Below are 21,383 nucleotides of genomic sequence, written 5' to 3'. Positions count from 1 at the left end.
CCAGTCTTGGCAGGGAGTGGTGGCTCAGGCCTGTAATCCCAGCATTTTGGGAGGCCCAGGCGGATGGATCAGCTGAGGTCGGAGTTCGAGACCAGACTGGCCAGCATGGTGAAACCTTGTCTCTCCTAAAAATACAAAAATTAGCCGGGCATGGTGGCACCTGCCTGTAATCCCAGCTACTCGGGAGACTGACGCATGAGAATCGCTGGAACCCAGCGGGCAGAGGTTGCAGTGAGCGGAGATTGCGCCACTGCACTCCAGCCTGGGCGACAGAGTGAGATTCTGTCTCGAAACAAAAACAAAAAAACAAAAACCCAGTCTACCAAGCCACCACCTCAGGCTCCGTTTCCTCCTCGCACGGTCCCCATCTGAGGTTACAAAGAGATAAACTGAGGCACAAGCAGTACTCGCGGCCCAAGACCTCCCCCTGGCCTCACTGTCCCCCTTTCCTTCTCTTCCCCGGGCCTACTTCCAACCCGGATCCCTCCTTCGCAGCTCAGCCCTCGACTCCCACCTCGTCCCTCGACTCCCACCTCGTCCCTCACCTCGTCCCTCCTCTGCCCCCTCCGCGGCTGCGGAAAGGGACGCGAACCGTCCTGGTCCCATCCGAGCCGCCGTAGCGCGAGTGCAGCGGGAGTTCGGCAAACCAGGTCGCCAAGGCAACGGGCTGCGCTGCGGGTTGCGGGCTGCTGGCGCTAGGCTGCCCCGGGGAGGCGCTGCGGGCCGGCGGCCCAGGCACTGCGAGGCGGCGAGACCGCAGGTGAGCAGGAGCTGGGCGCCCGGTTGCGGCCCCAACGCTCCGGGCCTGGCGTCGACTCGTCGCAGGGGGCGAGGGGCTGAGCCGCCGGGGACCTCGGGGAGGGAGGCTGCGGTCCGATCTTTGTCCCTCAGCCACGCCGGGGACTGAGCCCCCGACGCCCTTTGACCCCGCCCCGCGTTCAGGGAGAGTCCGTTTTCGGCTGTTTATTTTATTTGTAGCCATTGGTAAACCTCATTCGAAAGTTTCTTAAAAAAAAAATCCCTTCTTATTTGGGGGCCGGAAAATAACTCGAAACTGCAGAAAATGTATTTGTGTGTGCGACTGTTCTGGGGCCAGAGAGGATTGACTTCTTTGTGCGTCAGTTTTATCGTCTGCAAAATGGGAATCATGGTAGCACCTGTCTGATGACGTTATTACAAGGTAAATTTATATTTAAAATTGGTGGAGGTAAGTCCTCAATACTTGGGAGCTTTTATTATTCTACTACAACGAAGACCATCATTGAGCATTTATTGTGAGTCAGGGCCCGGGCTGATAGCCAGGGTAAAAAAGTGAACAAGAGACATCGTGTCCTGAGGGAACTCCACAGTTTTCCGGAGGAGACAGACCCGTAAACAAGAATTCACAGTGATTCCGGTTATGATTTTGGACGTGCAGAGGGACTGTGAATGCACAGAGAAAACAGTTTAACCTGGATTTCTGGAGGTGAGGTTAGTGTGGATGATCAGGGAGAGATGCCAAAAGAAGGTGACTTCCAAAATGAGACAAGAAGGCTGCCTTTATGTTGACCAGAAGATGAGGCTGGTGGAGTGTACCTTGCTGTAGATAGAGAAAGCAGTGTGTGCAAAGCCTTGGGGAGAGAGTGCAGACTTCTTGGGAATCTGCAAGGATTTCAGGCTAGCTGGAGAGCAGATTATGAGAGTTGGAGGGGGTCTGGCTAGATGGTGTTTGAGAGACAAGCAGGTGCTCCTCCTGAAGACTCTTCGTAAGTGTGGAGGAGTTTGGGCTTTATCTTGGGGGCAGTGGGAAGCCATCAAAGGGTTTTAAGCCAGAGGTGTGTGTTTTTGATCAGAGGTATGGTTTCAGAAAGATCAGTTTTTTGTGTTTCTCTCTTGGTCTTTTTTTTTTTTTTTTTTTTTTTTTTGAGACAGACTCTTGCTCTGTCGCCCAGGCTGCAGTGCAGTGGCGCGATCTCTGCTCACTGCAAGCTCCACCTCCCGTGTTCACGCCATTCTCCTGCCTCAGCCTCCCGAGTAACTGGGACTACAGGCGTCTGCCACCACGCCCGGCTCATTTTTTGTATTTTTAGTAGAGACGGGGTTTCACTGTGTTAGTCAGGATGGTCTCGATCTCCTGACCTCATGATCCATCCGCCTCAGCCTCCCAAAGTGCTGGGATTACAGGCATGAGCCACTGCGCCTGGCTCTCTCTTGGTCTTATTATTCTTCCCATCTGTTTCTCACTTTGCAGGCATTCATTTGTGGTGATTCATATATATGTGTGTGTGTGACTGTTTGTGCGTGTATGTATTTATTTTTGAGATGAGGTCTCACTGCGTTGTCCATGCTGGTCTCAGATTCCTGGGCTCAAGTGATCCTCCTGTCTCAGCTTCCCACGTAGCTGAGACTGCAGGTGCACACCACTGTGCCTGGCTAATTAAAAAAATATTTAATGAGCATCTTCTATGTGCAAGGCACCGTGTAGGTAGTAAGGAAGCAGGTCCCTGCCCTCAAGGAGATCACAGATTGGTGAAGAAAATATGCATCAAACAAGTGATTATAATTGTGAGGAGAATTGTGAAAGGGGGCGCATGTTAAGGTCAATCTAGCGTAGTTTGGAGATTCAGGTAGGGTTTTGATAAAATGTCTAGAGGGTGTAGTCTGAGTTAGCTATCGTGGGGATATTCCAGACATATTCAAAAGTACATTCATGGAGCCAAAAGCAGTCCACTACAACTGGAAGTTAAAGATCAATATTGAAAGAGATCTATCTAGAGAGGTTAAAAAAAAAAAAAAGGCTGAGATTATTCAGGGCTACTGCATTGCATTCTCTTGGAAAAAAGAGTCATGCACTTAGGCTACGCTAAAAGAAATGGCTAGAGAAACAGGAACAGGAGAGAAACCAGCAAAGTATAGTAATGAAGTCCAGAGGAAGAGGTTGGCCTTTGTAGATGTTGCTGAGATGTCTGAGTAATACAAGTTAAAAATTAAAATGTGTCTTTTTGGGTAAATAAATATGGAGGTCAGTTGGGACCTCATTGAGCAGATTTGGTGAAATGGTTGGGGCGGAATCTATAATATCAGCAGCTTTCAAAGGTTCAATATAATATATCAGTGGGATGAGTTAAGAGTGGGATGTGAGAAAGACAAAGTGTAGGCAGCTCAGAGAAGTTTGGCTGCGAAGGGAGGTAGAGAGAAGGCTGGGGAGCGATTGGGGAATAGGTGAAGTTTTTTTGAGCATGAGAGATTAAATGCTGTTGGCAAAGAGCCAGTAGAGAGGGAAAGGGTGAGAAGATACAGGATATGAAGGAGAGAATTGATAGTATAACTTTCCTGAGAAGGTGGGAGTAGCGGAGTTCCACAGTACAGATCCTTCAATAAGGAGTCTGATGCCTGTTACTTTTTGGAGACGTGGGAAGCCAGGTTATTCCTGAAAGGAGTGCACCAGTGTGATGCAACAAAAATAAAGGTATAAGTGTGGAAGGCAAGTCACAATTTTCATTATCGGCAGATAGCAGTCATTTATTGAACTAGTATTGTGTTAAGTACTTTTCATGCACTTTTTTTTCTTTCTTTCTTTCTTTTTTTTTTTTTTTGAGACAGGGTATCACTCTGTCACCCATGCTGGAGTGTAGTGGTGCAATCTTGGCTCACTGAAGCCTCTGCCTGCTGTGCTCAAGCGATCCTCCTGCCTCAGCCCCCCAAGTAGCTGGGAATACAGGTGTGAGCCACCACACTCAGCTAATTTTTGTATTTTTAGTAGAGATGGGGTTTTGCCATGTTGGCCAGGCTGGTCTTGAACTCCAGACCTCAAGTGATCCACTCGTGTCGGCCTCCCAAGGTGCTAGGATTACAGGCATGAGCCACTGCGCCCGGCTCATGCACTGTTCTTGATGAATAATGTGATGTTTACAACAACCCTGTGAGATAGGCCCTCTAATAATTGCAAGTTTATGGATAAAGAAACTGGGGTAGAATGCTCACTCAGGTTCACACAGTATTTGAATCTAGGTTTACCTGAAGACCCAGAGCTTTTACTCTTAACCACTGCCTGGATGATATAAATCTCTACCTGTGATATGATTGTCTGCTGAAAAAATTCAAAAGAATTAAGCTAAAAATACTTAGATATAATAAGGCTAAGTGAACAGCAGTTATAAGATAGACAAAAAGCAATAGCTTTATGCAACCAAAAATAGAAAAGGTAATTGTAGGAGAACTGACAATAGCAACATGAAAAATAAATACTTAGAAATAAACTTAAAAATACATGTACCTGACTTAGCCACACAGAGTAAGAGTTGGCTGGGCATGGGGATGGGAGGACAGGATGAGTAAGGTAAAGTAGTTTTCCCATGGGAACATCAGAGTATTGATACTGGAGAAGGGTAGGTTAAAAAAAAGAGGTGTCTGTCATAAGACATCATAAGATATTGACTTTCATGTTTTTATAAAATTGAAAAATTGGCCCGGCATGGTGGCTCACACCTGTAATCCCAGCACTTTGGGAGGCCAAGGCGGGCGGATCATCTGAGGTGAGGAGTTCGAGACTACCCTGGTCAACAGGGTGAAACCCCATCTCTGCTAAAAATACAAAAATTAACTGGGTGTAGTGATGCACGCCTGTAATCCCAGCTACTTGGGAAACTGAGGCAGGAAACTCCCTTCAACCTGGGAGGCAGAGGTTGCAGTGAACTGAGATTGCACCATTGCACTCCAGCCTGGGTGACAAGAGCAAAACTCCATCTCAAAAAAAAAAAAAAAAAAGACAATTAGGTGGGAGCTATATATATTAGAAAGATGTTTACATGATATGGTTAGGTGTAAAAAGCAGATTACAGTACAGTATGTTCCTGTTTGTTTTTAATGTATACATGTTTATAATAAAAATGTCTGGAAATACTAGTTCTTTTTAAAAATGTTAAATCTTTAATTGTGATAAAATTTACCATCTTAACTATTTTTAGGTGTAAAGTTTTGTAGTGTTAAGTGTATTCATGCCGTGCAACCAATCTGCACAACTTTTTCATCTTGCAAAAGTGCAAAAGCCAAACTATACCTTTAATAGGTTAAGTTCCCCGTTTCCCCCTCCCCACCAGCCTTTAGCAGCACCCATTCTACTTTTGTTTTCTATGTGTTTGGTTACTCTAGATACATTGTGTTAGTGGAATCTTGCATCCTGTCCTCAAGGTTCATCCTTGTTGTGTAGCATGTGTCAGAATTTCATTCTTTTTGTAAGGCTGAATAATATTCCATTGCATGTTTATACCACACTTTGTTTATCCATTCATTGATGGTCACTTTGAGTTGCTTCCATCTTTTGGCTGTTGTGAATAATACTGCAGTGAAACATAAGTGTACTAAAAGGTAAGCTGTTTATGAGCTCATGGGGAAACTTTTATTCTGTTCCTCATTGCCTTAATTTTCCTTTTTTATGAGCATGAATTGCCTTCATAATCAGAAAAAAAAAATCAGGAAATATCTTCTTTAGGGGGCTGGGGAAATAAGGGTAAAAAAGGGCAGTGGCAGCAGGAAGGGAAAGGAGAGGGCAGATTTGAGAGACATTTCAGAAGGAGACTCAACAGGACTTGACCACTAAGAGGTAAGGGAGAGAGGAGTGGAAGATGAAGCTTTCCTGGCCTCTGCTGGGAAGGGGCATCAGTCCTGTTGGGGCTTTGACTAGGGGAGGAGGGAGGAAATAAGGCTGGAGAACCACCTGAGCCTTTGTTTAGCAGTTTGGACTTCTTCTAGAAGGTGGGAGAAACCATTGAAAGGAAGTGAAATGACTTGATCTGATTTGCACCTAGAGAGATTACACTGGCTCTTTCCAACCATTCTTTAAGCTGAAGCCAGATAGTGCCAGGTATCCCTTTGTGTTGCCTGTACTTGAACTTCTGTTAATTTCCTTTTATTTGAGATGAACCCATATCTGTTATTCTAAAAGCACCTGGAATATTTTAAACAATGTTTTGGTTTTGTTTTTTTTTTTTTTTTTGAGACGGAGTCTCGCTCTGTTGCGTAGGCTGTAGTGTAATGGCGTGATCTCGGTTCACTGCAACCTCTGCCTCCCATGTTCAAGCAATTCTCCTGCCTCAGCTTCCCGGATAGCTGGGATTACAAGCACCCACCATTATGCCTGGCTAATTTTTGTATTATTATTATTATTTTGAGATGGAGTTTCACTCTTATTGCCCAGGCTGGAATGCAATGGTGCGATCTTGGCTCACTGCAACCTCCCCCTCCTGGGTTCAAGCCATTCTCCTGCCTCAGCCTCCTGAGTAGCTGGGATTACAGGCATGCGCCACCACGCCCAGCTAATTTTGTATTTTTAGTAGAGACAGGGTTCTCCATGTTGGTCAGGCTGGTCTTGAACTCCCAACCTCAGGTGATCCTCTCGCCTCAGCCTCCCAAAGTGCTGGGATTATAGGTGTGAGCCACCGGTCCTAGCAGTTTTGTATTTTTGTAGAGATGGGGTTCCACCATGTTGGCCAGGCTGGTCTTGACTCCTGACCTCAACTTATCTGCCTGCCTCAGCCTCCCAAAATGCTGGGATTACAGGCATGAGCCACCATGCCCTGCCTGTGTTGAGTTTTATGTCAATAACACAGTCTCCTGTAAATACACTTTTTTTTTTTTTTTTTTTTTGAGATGTAGTCTCACTCTGTCCCTCAGGCTGGAGTGCAGTGGTGCAATTTTGGCTCGCTGCACCCTCTGCCTTTGAGGTTCAAGTGATTCTCCTGCCTCGGCCTCCCGAGTAGCTGGGATTACAGGCACACGCCACCACACCAGCGGTTTTTTTTTTTTTGCGTGTTTGGTCTCAAACTTCCGAACTCAGATGATCCACCCATCTTGGCCTCCCAAAGTGCTGGGATTATAGGTGTGAGCCACTGCACCCAGCCATCCTGTAAATACACTTTCTAACTTTAGTAGGAGAAATATGAATAATTGGGAAAGTAAGAAACAAAAATAATTCAAGGTAGAGCACGTCACAATTCTGTTAAAAGTTTAAAACTTAAAGTTTTTTACATTTTATTGAAAATTCTGACAGCCTCCTTTTGAGAGAAAAAGACAATATAATGTACACAGTGTCATATTAAGGAACTCTTACAAAATGAAAATTTGTAGGGTCCAGATGGATTCAGCCCATCACTTAGCTCCACTCCCACAAACCTGTAGTCTCTCTCTACTTCCAGAGCATTACAGACAGAGGGAGCTAACTGTTGTGCTAACATTTGTAAATAGCTCTGCAGTTTAGAAGAGCTGGATTTCCAAAAGATGCAAATCCATGATCTCATTTTAGTCCTCCCAACAATTCTGTGGGGTAGGGATCATCATTCTCATTTTCAAATGAGAAAATTGAAGATCAGAGGATGTGACAGATCCCTCTCAGATACTATATCTAATAAGTTCTGGAGTTTGAATCCAGGTTTTATTTTCTTCTTATATTTTAGCCTTTTATTATGGAAAATTTTAAACATACAAAAGTAGAAAAGATAATAAAAGACACCTAATATACTCAGCTTTAACAGTTACCAACATATGGTCACTTTTATTTCATCTATATTGCCCACTTCCACCCTGCCTTAAATTATCATAAAGCAAATCCTAGGTGTCGTATTTCATCCATGAATACTGTACTTCAATACACACATCTAAGAGAAAAGGATTTTTTCCTCCTCCTTTCCCCCTTGTAGTCACAATATCATTATTATACCTAAGGAAACAAGCAGTAGTCATTCCTAAGTATTACATAATATCCATTTGGTATTCAGTTTCCTCAACAATTTTATAAATGGCTTTCTAAAAAAATGTTTTTTTCAAGATGTAGTCTCGCCATGTTGCCCATGCTGTACTTGAAAGCCTAGGTTCAAGGGATTCTCCTACCTTAGCTTCATCAGTATCTGGAAATACAGACATACGTCAGTGTACCCAGTTTTGTTTTTTTTTTTTTTTTTTTTTTAACACGGAGCCTCACTCTTTCACTCAGACTGGAGTGCAGCGGCGTGATCTCTACTCACTGCAACCTCTGCCTCCTGGGTTCAAGCACTTATCCTGCTTCAGTCTCCTGAGTAGCTGGGATTACAGGCATGTACCACCATACCCCGCTAATTTTTGTATTTTAAGTAGAGATGGGGTTTCACCATGTTGGCCAGGCAGATCTCGAACTCCTGACCTCAGGTGATCTGCCCGCCCGCCTCAGCCTCCCAAAGTGTTGAGATTGCAGGCATGAGCCATCATGCCCAGCCTGCCCAACTTTCATAAATGTCTTTTTTTTTCTTTTTTCTTTTTTGAGACGGAGTCTTGCTCTGTCGCCCGGGCTGGAGTGCAGTGGCGCGATCTCGGCTCACTGCAATCTCCACCTCCTGGGTTCACACCATTCACCTGCCTTAGCCTCCTGAGTAGCTGGGACTACAGGCACCCGCCACCACGCCCAGCTAATTTTTTTGTATTTTTAGTAGAGATGGGGTTTCACTGTGTTAGCCGGGATGGTCTCGATCTCCTGACCTCATGATCCGTCTGCCTTGGCCTCCCAAAGTGCTGGGATTACAGGCATGAGCCATCATGCCCGGCCCATAAATGCCTTTTTACAGTTGGTCTGTGTTCACTGGGATCCAAACAAGGTGCCCATATTAGACCTGATTGATCATCTCTTAAATCAAGCTTGTCCAGTCTGCAGTCTATGGGCCACATGTGGCCCAGGACAGCTTTGAATGAGGCCCAACACAAATTTGTGTTTTTTTTTGTTTTTTTTTTTTTTTTGAGACGGAGTCTCGCTCTGTCGCCCAGGCTGGAGTACAGTGGCTGGATCTCAGCTCACTGCAAGCTCCGCCTCCCGGGTTCATGCCATTCTCCAGCCTCAGCCTCCCGAGTAGCTGGGACTACAGGCGCCCACCACCTCGCCCGGCTAGTTTTTTGCATTTTTTAGTAGAGACGGGGTTTCACCATGTTAGCCAGGATGGTGTCGATCTCCTGACCTCGTGATCCACCCGTCTCGGCCTCCCAAAGTGCTGGGATTACAGGCTTGAGCCACTGCGCCCGGCCCCCCAACACAAATTTGTAAACTTTCTTAAAACATTATTAGAGTTTTTTGTGTGTGTGATTTTTTTTCTTCTTCCAGTGTGGCCCAGGAAAGCCAAAAGAATGGATACCCTTGTTTAAAATCTTATTACTCTGTAGCAATTTCTCCTCTTCTTTTTTTTTTTCCCTTTGCCATTTATTTGTTTTAAAAAGTCGTATCATTTGCCCTATGCAACTTCTCATATTCTGCATTTGGCTGATTGCATCTATTTATTTATTTATTTATCTTAGATGGAGTCTTATTCTGTTGCCCAGACTGCTGGAATGCAGTGGTGCAATCTTGGCTCACTGCAACGTCTACCTCCAGGGTTAAAGCAATTCTCCTCCCTCAGCCTCCTGAGTCGCTGGGACTACAGGCGCATGCCACCACGCCCAGCTAATTTTTGTATTTTTAGTAGAGGTGAGGTTTCACCATGTTGGCCAGGCTGGTCTTGAACTCCTGATCTCCAGTGATCCACCTGCCTTGGCCTCCTAAAGTGTTGAGATTACAGGCGTGAGCCACTGCGCCTGGTCAGCATCCATTTAATATGTTTATTCCTTTTATGGTTTTTTTGTCCCTTGTACCCTATAGGTGATGCTCTGCACATCCTATTGTATCATGTCAGGAGGCAGTAAGGTCTAATTAGCTCTCTTTGCATGATATTAAGATTGATCATTAGGTTCAGATGTTGATAGTATGATCAATCTATTATAAGTCTCCCATCAGTCTTTCACAGAATGGCTTAGCAACTACTAATGATCATTGTCTAGATCCATTATTTTATTATATTGGGGTTACAAAATGAATTCACATTTTCTGATGCCAAGTCACACGCTCTGTTTAATCCCACTATCTCCCAATTAAAGGAAGCCTTTACACACTGTCATCTATGCTCCACTCTGGTAGGTGGAAAAAAAATTCCTCATTTAGTAGCTCAACTTAATGTAGTAATAAAAAAGAGCCAGAATCTATATGCTCTGTCCAACACTAACTGCTCCCAACATTGCTTTCCTGGGTTGGCCTTATATATTTGCAAAACCACACAGTGGAAGGGCTGCCTGTATTAGTGTTTTTCAAACTGCTATTCCTCAACCTACATTGTAGCCTGCTAATGTAGCTTGAGGAATATTTGGGGTAAAGGTTCCAGCATTTTTTTTTTTTAAACGGAGTCTCGCTCTGTCACCCAGGCTGGAGTGCAGTGGTACGATCTTGGCTCACTGCATCCTCTGCCTCCCGGGTTCAAACGATTCTCCTGCCTTAGCCTCCCGAATAGCTGGGACTACAGGCACACACCACCACACTCAGCTAAGTTTTGTATGTTTAGTAGAGATGGGGTTTCACCATGTTGGCCAGGCTGGTTTCGCATTCCTGACCTCAAGTGATCCTCCCACCTCAGCTTCCCAAAGTGCTGGGATTATAGGTATGAGCCACTGTGCCCGGCCTAGCATTTTTTAAAATGGAAAAATAGAAAAAAATCATAGTTCATCTCAGATACATCATATAGAGTAAGAATAAGTTTTGTAAAACTTCTGTTTCAGCTCCATTTATGTATCTCTGAGTCATGATGTAAAATATATGGTGTCCTGGTCAAGTCATATAATTTTTCCAGTATTTACTTATTTTATTATTTATTTATTTATTTATTTGAGATGGAGCTTCACTCTTGTTGCCCAGGCTGAAGTGCATTGGCGCGATCTTGGCTTACTGCAACCTCTGCCTCCCAGGTTCAAGCGATTCTCCTGCCTCAGCCTTCTGAGTAGCTGGAATTACACACCCCACCACACCCGGCTAATTTTTGTATTTTTTTAGTAGAGACGGGGTTTCACCATGTTGACCGGGCTGGTCTCAAGCTCCTGACCCCAGATGATCCACCCGCCTTGGCCTCCCAAAGTGCTGGTATTACAAGTGTGAGACACTGTGCCCTGCCCAGTTTTTCCAGTATTTAAGCAACCACCCTATGCTATAACAAGTTTCTTGGTCAAGGATTCATTTATGTTCAAGCATGCTAGTTATAAAATAATACAGTATATTGATCCATTTATAAAATTATACAATATATTGATTCATTTTAGAACTTCCTTTAAAGGCTTTCTTGGGTGACTACCAGTTAACCAAAATTAATTACGTTATCCCAGTGACCAAATTAATACCCTGGTAATCAAATTGAACTGGGTACATGAGTTATGTGAAAAACCTTCCAGGGATTTTCACATGTACTGATGTTTTTGTTTTGTGTTTTTGTTTTTGTTTGAGACGGAGTCTTGCTCTGTTGCCCAGGCTGGAGTGCAGTGGCATGATGTCGGCTCACTGCAACCTCCACCTCCTGGGTTCAAAGATTCTCCTGCCTCAGCCTCCTGAGTAGCTGGGATTACAGGTGCCCACCACCATACCCAGCTAATTTTTTTTTGTATTTTTAGTAGAGACGGGATTTCACCATGTTGGCCAGGCTGGTCTTGAACTCCTGACCTCAGGTGATCCACCTGCCTCGGCCTCCTCAAGTACTGGGATTACAGGCATGAGCCACTGTGCCTGGCGGTACTGATGTTTTTGATTCTCTGGTTATACTGAGGTAGAGTAACTGATTCTAACCAGCACTGGAACCGTTAAAGGAATGTAGGGCCTCATCAGTATTAGTTGGTTGGAGAGGGGAAGGAAGTTAGGACTGGGCAGGAATGAGTGGGTGGAGAAACTGACTCAGCCCTTTGGTTAGCTTCTAGGCATGGGAATTCAGTGGAGGGAGCCAGACCTCCTATGCATATGATGATAGCAAGAGTAGCCCTAATTTTCTTCCTCCCTTTTCTAATCAGGATGGGCTTAGGACATGAGCAATGGGATATTTAGTGACATCAGCAATGAAGGACTAGGAAATACAGACTTTGATTTATTTTTTAAGTGATTCTTCATGGGCTGTGTGCTTTTAAGACTAGACTGTGGGTTTTGTTTTGTTTTGTTTTGTTTTTGAGACTGGGTCTCATTCTGTCACCCAGGCTGGAGTTGCTGTGGTGCAATCATAGTTCATTGCCACCTCGAACTCTGGGACTCAAGTAATCTTCTCACCTCAGCCTCTTGAGTAGCTGGGACTACAGGTGTGTGCCACCACATCCAGCTAATTTTTAAATTTTTTGTGGATACGGGATCTCTGTATGTTGACCTGGCTGGTAGACTGTGTTTTTATTTGAATATTTGTACCAAAACTTAACATTCTGCTGCTTATTAATTATATTTTACTACCTAAGAAAAGAAATATGTATTTTTAAATTGGCTTATATAAAACATAATATCTGTTTTCTTGTAGTTTTTAAGTAAAATTTAAAACATTAGATTTTTAAGTTTAGGTTCTTTTTGTTTGTTTGTTTTGAGATGGAGTTTCGCTCTTGTTGCTCATTGCTGGAGTGCAATGGCGCGATCACAGCTCACTGCAACCTCTGCCTCCCAGGTTCAAGTGATTCTCCTGCCTCAGCCTCCCGAGTAGCTGGGACTACAGGGGTGTGCCACCACGCCCAGATAATTTTTGTAATTTTAGTAGAGACAGAGTTTCACCATGTTGGTCAGGCTGGTCTTGAACTCCTGACCTCAAATGATCCTCCCACCTCGGCCTCCCAGAGTGCTGGGATTATAGGCATAAGCCACCATGCCCGGCCAAGTATAGCTTATTTTCTTATTTGTAATTTGTTAAAGCCAAAGACACTATAATAGAAAGCAACTGAAAATGACCGGCCGGGCGCGGTGGCTCAAGCCTGTAATCCCAGCACTTTGGGAAGCCGAGACGGGTGGATCATGAGGTCAGGAGATCAAGACCATCCTGGCTAACCCGGTGAAACCCTGTCTCTACTAAAAATACAAAAAACTAGCCAGGCGAGGTGGCGGCGCCTGTAGTCCCAGCTACTCGGGAGGCTGAGGCAGGAGAATGGCGTAAACCCGGGAGGCGGAGCTTGCAGTGAGCTGAGATCCGGCCACTGCGCTCCAGCCTGGGTGACAGAGCAAGACTCTGTCTCAAAAAAAAAAAAAAAAAAAAAAAAAAAACAACTGAAAATGAAAATGATATTTCCAGGGAGGCTAATAACTTACAGAGCTTTCATGTGGCCTCAGGGTCATTGTTCTCTGTTAGCCAATCCTTAGAAATTGCTAGAACTCATAGGAATGCAGAGTTGCATAATGAGAATAAGAAAAACTTGCGTTTCAGGCAGATCAGGGTAACCTTGGGCAAGGTCTCTAAGTCTAGATTCCCTTATCTGTAAAATGTCTCATGAGGTCATGTGAGAGTTAACCATTATAAAGCTTGGCCACTAGAAGGGGCTTAATTAATGTGAGTTATCTTCCTTTCTCCCAGTCCTGATTTTGCAAAGCTACCTACTCCGTGTTTCTGCTAATCACCAGAATGAAACTTAAAAAAAAAAAAAAAAAAAAGCTGATGGTTTAATCTTGATTTTCAGTGTCAGTTAAGCATAACATAATTCTATTGTTTTCTTATGTGCATAAGGCTTAACTTTCATTGGTTTTTGATGATCTCTGCATGTTATTTATAGCACATATTAAATGTAGTGGCCATATTTTTAAAAAATTTCTTTTATAATTTTTTTTTTCAAGACACAGAGTCTAGCTCTGTCGCCGAGGCTGGATGGAGTGCAGTGGCGCAAACTTGGCTCACTGCAGCCTCTGCCTCCTGGGTTCAGGCAATTCTCCTGCCTCAGCCTACTGAGTATCTGGGACTACAGGAGTGCGCCACCACACCAAGCTAATTTTTGTATTTTTAGTAGAGACAGGGTTTCACCATGTTGGCCAGACTGGTCTCAAACTCCTGACCTCAAGTGATCGGCCCATCTCAGCCTCCCAAGGTGCTGGGATTACAGGTGTGAGCCACTGTGCCTGGCAGCTGTATTTTATAAACCAAAAAATTGGGACTTGTGGTGTGACAAGTATAGTATACTTAAGAGGGTTAGGAGAACAGAATGTTTTGAAGAAGTGCACTCTCAGAGACAGGGTCGCTGTACTTTTATGTATTCATAAGGAAGCAGTACAAAGTTGTGGTTAGGAGTGAGGCCCTGGAGTCCTTTGGACATGAATTCACATCTTGGCCCAGGCACTTTCTACTTACTGCACAATATACTTAACCTTGCTAAACTTCAGAGCTTCCTCACTTGTAAAGTGGGTATTATGAGAGTTCCTTGTTTCTTGTGAGGATTGCATGAAATAAAGGGCTCAGCACAGTCTTCGCAGATAGAAAGAACTTAACATGTAAATGTCAGCTGTTACATTTGTTACTATAAAGCCTTTGACACATGAACACTTATATAGTAACCTTTTTTTTTTTTTTTTGCAAAAACCTGTTCAAAAAGCACTTCTAAAATAACTCAGTATTTGCAAACTTACTGTATAGTAAGTTCTTTATCAGGCCTCGTATGGAAAGGGCACAGAAATATTTTGAAGACCCCACGCCCTGCCTTGCATGCCCGCTGGGAAGACCTGACTTACTTTAGCCTTCCCAAAATATTTGCGTAACTCTCAGTACCTACTCCATTGCTTCTGAGATGACCTCTGCAACATGTGTATGTTTTGGCTGAAACGGTTATACTTGTCCTGGACAGACTTCAAGGTTAACTTAATCTACTGTCACAGGCTTCTTTCCCGAAGATTTCCTTGGGTGTGCCCTCCCTAGAATATTGGCCTCTTCCTCAGGCAAGCAGCAAAATAGCTGCAATAGGCCTAGACCCCAGATCTATGTATGGCACCCACCTAAGGAATAGAAAGATTGTCTTGGCTGGGCGTGGTGGCTTACACCTGTAAAGCACCTGTAATCCCAGCACTGTGGGAAGCCGAGGCGGGTGGATCACCTGAGGTCAGGAATTCGAGACCAGCCTGGCCCACATGGTGAAACCCCATCTCTACTAAAAATACAAAATATTAGCTGGGCATGATTGTAGATGCCTGTAGTCCCAGCTACTTGGGAGGCTGAGGCAGGAGAATCGCTTGAACCTGGGAGGTGGAGGTTGCAGCAAGCTGAGGTCACACCACTACACTCCAACCTGGGCAACAAGAGCAAAACTCTTATCTCAAAAAAAAAAAAAAGAAAAAGAAAAATTGTTCCTTAGAGTGAGAAATTTTCTCAGAAGCCGCCAGAGAACTAACCCTAGAATCTCATTGGCCTGGACTGGGTCATGTGCTCATTCCTGAGCCAGTTCCTGTCAGTAGGGCAATGTGATGCCCTGATGGGCTTAGGCCTGGTTCTTGAACAAGCCGTTTACAAGAAGGATGAAATTATCTCTAGACCAATCAGAAACAGAATTGTGTTTCTGTTAGGAAAGTTTTTTTTCTATGGGTAGGGGAATGGACCCTACGTAGATTGGTCAAAGAGGAATTGTGTTGGCTGCTGATAACAGCACGTTTAAAGAAATAACCTGTCTTTAAAGAAGACAGATTATTTTTCTCTCAAAAAATATTAAGTCCAAAGTAGATAGTCTGTTCCTGGCATGGTAGTTCCACAGTGCCATCAGGCAGCTGATCTCTTTCTGTTTCACCATGCTTATCATACAGCTTGCAGTCACCTTGTGGCTGCACGTGTTGCTCTGGCTCTCTAGCCAAACGGTCTTTGAGGCAGGAAGAAGTAGGAAAGGGGAGGGCAGAGGACACCCTTTAAAAGTACCCTAAGTCCCAACTACCATGTTCAGTTTACATCTCATTGTCCATTCTTACTTGTGAAGAAGGCTGGTAAATGCCGTTTCTTAGCTGTATACATTGCCATTCCCAACAACAGAGGGATTCTGTAACTGTGGAAGAATGAAAAATAGATACAAGCCTGGAACTGGGCAGTGCCCACCACAGGAGGCAGCCAACAATGTTAGCTATCCCCTCTATTTGGAGAAAATTGCAGTTTTTACATTGACTTTCCTTTTTCTTTCTTTCTTCCTTTTTTTTTTTTGAGACGGAGTCTCGCTCTGTCACCCAGACTGGAGTGCAGTGGCCGGATCTCAGCTCAGTGTAAGCTCCGCCTCCTGGGTTTTACGCCATTCTCCTGCCTCAGCCTCCCGTGTAGCTGGGACTACAGGCGCCCGCCACCTCGCCCGGCTAGCTTTTTGTATTTTTTAGTAGAGACGGGGTTTCACCGTGTTAGCCAGGATGGTCTCGATCTCCTGACCTCGTGATCCGCCCGTCTCGGCCTCCCAAAGTGCTGGGATTACAGGCTTTGAGCCACCGCGCCCAGCCCCCCCTTTTTTTTTTTTTTTTTTTGAGATGGAATTTTGCTCTATGGCCTGACCTGGAATGCAGTGGCGCAATCTCTGTTCACTGCAACCTCCACCTCCTGGGTTCAAGCAATTCATCCCCGCCTCAACTTCTGGAGTAGCTGGGATTACAGGTGTGGCCCACCATGCCCAGCTAATTTTTGTGTTTTTAGTAGAGACAGGATTTCACCATGTTGGCCAGGCTAGTCTCGAACTCCTGACCTCAGGTGATCCACCCACCTCGGCCTCCCAAAGTGCTGGGATTACAGGTGTGAGCCACCACACCTGCAGTGCCTAGCCTGCATTATAAATGTTTGCTGATAATGTGTTGATAACAGTGACAGTAAATAAGAGTCAACTGGGTTTGTTCCCTAGCCTATTTAGTTTTATTATTGCGATTACAAAATAATTAAATATTATGTTAACCAATGAAATATAAAGGGAAAAAGGAAAAGAGATACTGCTTTATGAAAAATAAGTTGAATGTGTTTACCTGATAAAGGTAAATGGCTAAGAAAAAATATTCTTTTCAAATTAGAGGTGGAACAGACCTCTGAAAAGATTGAAGAAAAAAATTTATAAAAATATGGAGATTCTGACAGGTGAGGTTCTGTAATTCTAACACTAGGAGGCTTAGGGAGGAAGATTACTTGAGGCCAGGAGTTTGAGACCAGTCTGGGCAACAGTGAGACCCCATCTCTACAAAAAGTAAAATTAGCCAGATGTGGTGGCGTGTCCCTGTAGTCCTAGCTACTTGGGAGGCTGAAGTGGGAGGATCACTGAAGCCCACAAGTTTGAAGTTACAGTGAACTATGATCACACCACTTACTCCAGCCTGGGAGATGGAGTAAGACCCTGTCTCCAAAACATATATACATATATGTTTCTGCCTTCAGAATACTTCACAAGTATCGTTCTAGTGAAAACTGAAAATCATAGATGTACATCATGAGTGTAGTTCATGCAGAAACTTTAATTGCTTGAACTCACTCTCAAGAAAAGGCCTCCACTGAGCGCAGTGGCTCACGTCTATAATCCCAGCACTTTGGGAGGCTAAGGCAGGTGGATTACTTGAGTCCAGGAGTTTGAGACACAAGCCTGGGAAATCTGGCAAAACCCTGTGTTTACAAAAAATACAAAAATTAGCAGATTGTGGTGGTGCGTGCCTGTACTCCCAGCTACTTGGAGGCTGAGGTGGGAGAATCACCTGAGCCCAGGGAGGTTGAGGCTGCAGTGAGGCATAATCATGCCACTGCAGTCCAGCACAGGTGACAGAGAGAGACCCTGTCTCAGAGAAGAGAAGAGGAGAGGGGAGGGGAGAGGGGAGAGGAGAGGCTTTCATCCCTTAGCAAGTATTTGGAAAATAAACATACATTTTTAATGATTCCTCTCTTTAACTGTATTTTTTAAAAATGAGTGATACCATTATTAGTCCTGATCCCATCAGGGAGAGAGCTTCTACTTTGTTTCTTCAGTTGTTATGTATGGGTTACTGTGTATCAATTGAAATGAATATCACCAGGCCTTATTGTTGGTCATTATAAATGGTGCCCTGGTAAGCTTCTTTCCCGAGACACCTTTCTAGTATATTTTTTGTTTTTTCAAATTTTTTTTTATTTTTTTGAGACAGAGTCTTACTTTGTTGCCTATGCTGGAGTGCAGTGGTATAGTCTTGGCTCCCCGTAGCCTCCGCCTTCCCGGTTCAAGTGGTTCTCCTGTCTCAGCCTCCCAAGTAGCTGGGACTACAGGCATGCACCACCACACCCGGCTAATTTTTGTATTTTTAGTAGAAACGGGGTTTCACCATGTTGGCCAGGTTGGTCTCGAACTCCTGACCTCAGGTGATCCACCCATCTCGGCATCCCAAAGTGCTGGGATTACAGGCATGAGCCACTACACCCAGGCCCCTCACTGATTTTAAATAATGTTGAATATACCAAAAAGTTTGGACTGTCTCAGGGAGTTCAATGTAATGGAATTTGTCCTGATGTTATTTCTTTTTCCAAATCACATAACACTTCAAACTTTTCTTTTTATAACATTTCTCATAAATAGTCCTCCTCCATAATTACCTTTGTGTTTATTTTGTGTCTGCTACTAAACTCTTAGCTTGTTGAGGACAGGAGTCCTTCCTTGGACATCTGTACATCCTAACATACAATGGGTGCTCAATTTATGTTCATGGAATGAGAGAATGAATCAACGTCACTGTTCTATTATTGCATAGCCATCTTCAGTAACACTTCCTTTGAATTCATTGTCAGTGGAGCTAGTCTTGTAGCCTTTTCAATAGCTTACATTCCATGTTAGAGCAAAACATGTTAAATGTTTATAAGGTAATTTCAAATATAGGCAAAAGTAGAGAGAATACTATTGAAAAAAACCTCCATTATCCATAATCAAGCTTCAACAATTACCAGCATTTTAAAACAAATTTTGATTTAGACTAAGGGTAGAGAGAATATGATGACATTGGGATGCTGATTTTGATTTTGTGGGGAGAGAAGCAGGCCATGTGTGGTGAGCAGGGTAGAGAAAGAGGAGGCTGGTGGTCCAAATACAAACCTGCCTCATAGGGTTGTCTTGAGGATCACATGAGTTGACACAGGGAAGTGTGAAGAACAATGCCCCACACACGGTGAGTACAGCTTAAGTGCTGCCACCGCCATTACTATCACTCCCTCGTAGCTCGTGGGAGCTGAGTGTGGCAGCTGTGGCACTTACTAACTTGGTGACTTTGGACACCGACCTTTCTAAGCTGCAGTTTCTTCATCAGAAAAATGGGAAAAGTAATAGCATCTTAAACATAGCATTGGTGGGGCGTGGTCGCTCATGCCTGTAATCCCAGCAGTTTGGGAGGCCAAGGTGGGCGGATCACTTGAATTCAGGCATTTGAGACCAGCCTAACCAACATGGTGAAACCCTGTTCTCCATTAAAAATAGGCTGGGGGGCCCGGCGCGGTGGCTCAAGCCTGTAATCCCAGCACTTTGGGAGGCCGAGACGGGTGAATCACGAGGTCAGGAGATCGAGACCATCCTGGTTAACACGGTGAAACCTCGTCTCTACTAAAAATACAAAAAACTAGCCGGGCGAGGTGGCGGGCGCCTGTAGTCCCAGCTACTCGGGAGACTGAGGCAGGAGAATGGCGTAAACCTGGGAGGCGGAGCTTGCAGTGAGCTGAGATCCGGCCACTGTACTCCAACCTGGGCGGCAGAGTGAGACTCCGTCTCAAAAAAAAAAAAAAAAAAATAGGCTGGGCATGGTGGCTCATGACTTGTAATTCCAGCACTTTGGGAGGCTGAGGCGGGCGGCTTACTGGAGATCAGGAGTTCGAGACCAGCCTGGCCAACATGGTGAAACCTCTCTACTAAAAATACAAAACTTAGCCGGGTGTGGTGGTGTGCACCTGTAACCCCAGCTACTTGGGATGCTGGGACAGGAGAATTACTTGTACTCGGGAGGCGGAGGTTGCAGTGAGCTGAGATCATACAACTGCACTCCAGCCTGGATGATAGAGCAAGACTGACCAGGGCCAAGGTGGGCGGATCAGAAGGTCAGGAGATCGAGACCATCCTGGCTAACACGGTGAAACCCTGTCTCCACTAAAAATACAAAAAATTAGCTGGGCGTGGTGGCGGGTGCCTGTAGTCCTAGCTTCTTGGGAGGCTGAGGCAGGAGAATGGTGTGAACCCAGGAGGCAGAGCTTGCAGTGAGCCAGGATTGCGCCACTGCACTCCAGCCTGGGCGACAGAGCGAGACTCCATCTCTTAAAAAAAAAAAAAAAAAAAAAAGGTAGCATCTTATCCCACACAGGCAGTGGAATAATATATGTAAATATGTTCTGTATTAATTAACATTAATCACAATTTTCCAGAGTGGTGTTCTAATCTGGAGGGAGGGACCATGGTTCTGGAGGTTTTTTCAGGAGTCAAGCCAATTCCTTCTGTGTATTCTCATTCTGAGACTTCATAATATTCGTGGCAGAGTCATTTGTCAGCCTAGCAAATAAACATTACAGCACACTAAGCTTTGTTTCCATTTGCAAAATGTTTTTTAAATAATGAAAATAATTTTACTTTATATAGCTTTTCCATATATGCACTGAAAATGAAATACTTATCAACCAAGTTGATAAAGGGATAAAAATAGTTTTCCTAAGGAAAACTATTTGCTGGGGATTTGTGTTGGAAAAGTTTGTAGCAGTCTGTTTCCCTGTCTTTGAAATATAAGCAGTATCTTTATTTGTCTAGATTTTGCTTATAACAATTTGCTCAACTCCTAATTAAAGATAGCTCTGTCATCCACAGGTACTTAGCTACTTTCCGAAAGCCAGAATTTCTCTAGAAAATCAGTTTTAAGACTTTAAAACACTTTGCCTTCTCCTTAGTACTATAAAGAATTCTAATTATGTAGAACATTCATCCAACCCCCCCCCACACTACACACACACACACACACACATCTGTCTGAGATAAGAATTAGATACTGTGGGAATAGAAATGAAATATCCCTGATGGTTTTAATCATTTTCTGCACTGTTTGTTTGGACAAGACAATCAGCTGTCACATCCCCTGGGTATAAGAGTTACATAAACCCAGGTCAGAAAGTCAATGCTGTAGACTTAAATTCTCAGGAAGTTTTAAAACTTTTAAAACTACCACTTGCATTTTAGATTTGACTTTTTAAAAGTTTGATTTTTGCTTTTTCAGATACTAAACTTTTGGCATTCGTAGTATTTGTGATTTATAGTATCTTGTACTTTTGCAGACTTACTTATGCAAACAAACTAAACCCCCACTCTATGCCCAAATAACAAAAAACGTGTACAAGATACAGTTTTATCTCAAAATGAGCAATATCCTGAAGCTGTCATTTGGTCCCAGTGACATATGAACTCTTCGTTTTTTCCCCCATATACTCTTCTGTATAAATGTTTTATTACACAGTCTTTTTTTCTGGATTATTTTTCTGGAAATTTCGGTATACTTTGTTGATATTTCTTTTCAAAAGCTCCCGCACAAATCATCTCCAGTAGTCATCCAGCCAGTGTTGTACTAGAAGATGTGTTACTTCTAATTTAAACTTCCATTTAAGGCTTGACGCTATAGCTCACACCTATAATCTCAG

The 21,383-nt window shown here is 43.9% G+C and overlaps 1 protein-coding gene across 5 annotated transcripts in view; it reads left to right on the top strand.

The window, feature by feature from the left end:
* Positions 1-624: 624 nt before the first annotated feature.
* LOC105496408 (cAMP-dependent protein kinase inhibitor gamma) overlaps positions 625-21,383 on the top strand; it is an 88,454-nt gene continuing 67,695 nt past the window's right edge. For 2 of the 5 annotated variants that reach the window (XM_011766802.2, XM_011766803.2), the window contains exon 1: positions 625-760. The gene's annotated coding sequence lies outside the window, so the exon portion shown is untranslated. Of the gene's footprint in view, positions 761-1,014; positions 1,181-21,383 lie in introns of those variants that run through there. The other 3 variants (XM_011766805.2, XM_011766807.3, XM_011766806.2) reach the window with 3 other exon arrangements.

Source organism: Macaca nemestrina, chromosome 15 (assembly GCF_043159975.1).
Source record: "Macaca nemestrina isolate mMacNem1 chromosome 15, mMacNem.hap1, whole genome shotgun sequence".
NCBI lineage: Eukaryota > Metazoa > Chordata > Mammalia > Primates > Cercopithecidae > Macaca > Macaca nemestrina.
The sequence above is the reverse complement of the archived record's forward strand: the minus strand, read 5'-3'. Positions and strand labels throughout refer to the sequence as shown.